Source organism: Pygoscelis adeliae, unplaced genomic scaffold (assembly GCF_000699105.1).
Source record: "Pygoscelis adeliae isolate BGI_AS28 unplaced genomic scaffold, ASM69910v1 Scaffold9, whole genome shotgun sequence".
In the NCBI taxonomy this organism is placed as follows: domain Eukaryota; kingdom Metazoa; phylum Chordata; class Aves; order Sphenisciformes; family Spheniscidae; genus Pygoscelis; species Pygoscelis adeliae.
The window spans coordinates 1,348,047-1,349,642 of NW_008825557.1; positions in this window are offsets into that span (position 1 = coordinate 1,348,047).

Genomic DNA, 1,596 nt, shown 5'->3' on the forward strand with positions numbered 1-1,596 from the left:
TAAAGAATAATTCGTCCAGAATAAATATAAAGTTACAACACAATTATTATCAAATCTTACTCACTATGCAAAACTCACCCTTTAAATTAGCAGCTAGGCCATAAAGGTAAGACTTAATACAAGGCCAACTGGCTCTTCAGATGAACATCATGTTTACCTCCACCAATAATTTAAACTATCTTTTTATTGCTCTTTTCTCCCATTCTATCTCAAGTCCCCTGATTTGAGTTTTCTACTTTCCGTCAGTATTTTACAGCTTTTTTTTCTTTATTAACTGATCACATTAACTCAGAAATTACCCATTTGCCATATTCTATTACAGTGATCCTTATTTTTGATTCTGCAGTTAATTAGCTACTTTTAACACAATTTCTTGGTCAAACCAATTTCACAGCTAAAATTCATAGAAGGTATATGCATGCTTCTGCTTATTAAACAAATTACAGAATACTTATGGCTATTCCCTGAAGTAGAAAGTTATCAACCTCAGGAATACTTGACTGATAAATACATGCACCTACAACCCTTTAATATAGTAATTTCGCTAAAAATATATATATGATATTGTAATTGCTTGTAAGCTTCTGCATTATTTCTATAATATACCCTATTCCCAGGCATAAAAATGCTTACTGTTACACACTGCATCAGTTATCAATCGGAAGGTATTTTTTACATATATATTGCAGAAAACTAGAATTCATGTACTAGAAACTTCTGCAAACCTTAAAAATGTGTTTCATGAAAGAACGACAGAAGCTCACGCATATTCATATCGCATCTACTACACCAAAATCTCACCTTGAGGGGACATAAAACAGCTTTATTTCCAAGTACACATCACACAAAACCGCTCTCAGCAGCTGCCAAACATACTTCTAAAGCTTTAAGGCTTGACACAGTTGTTTTGACTCATGAAAGTGAGCTTTGAAATCAACTCTGAAGCTTGGACTAAGCTTGGACTCTGCAAAACATTTTGGAAAATTAATCAAAAACTACGAACCTATAGTAGTTCTGAGAACTCATCAGAACTTCTGATAGCTGTTAGTCAGCTATCACTTGGCAAAAATCCGCTGGTTTCAAGTAGTCACCAGCCATATAGAACACATCAACCAAACATGTATTGCATCTTCACTAGAAACGTGCTGAAAATCTAAATGCAACATACAGCACTTATGACTTCTGTGTGATGCATTTCTCGCAACAAATCTTTCAACGGAGTATTCCTCATTTAGAAACTGCAAAGTTCTGCAAGTTGATCGCAAGCTGTCATTAGCAATTTCATGAAGACGGCTTCAATAATAGAAAACGTTTATATTTAAAAGGGGATATTCAAACCTAGGTGTCTTGTTAAGTGCAGCAAGGCCTGAACTGTGGTGCACTGCTACAGCGTACCCAGCCCATCTAAACGCACCGGGCTCCAAAACTTGGGCTGCCTTCCGATCGGACACCGCTCCCGAATAAACACTGCGCACGGGCCGGCCTGTGAAGGTTTCAGGGGCACGGATCTGAGAGAGGACACCTCGCAGCCCCTCCCCACGCAGGGACAAGCAACCCCCCGGCAAGGCTGGGCAGCCCGGCGCCACACAGGCGGCG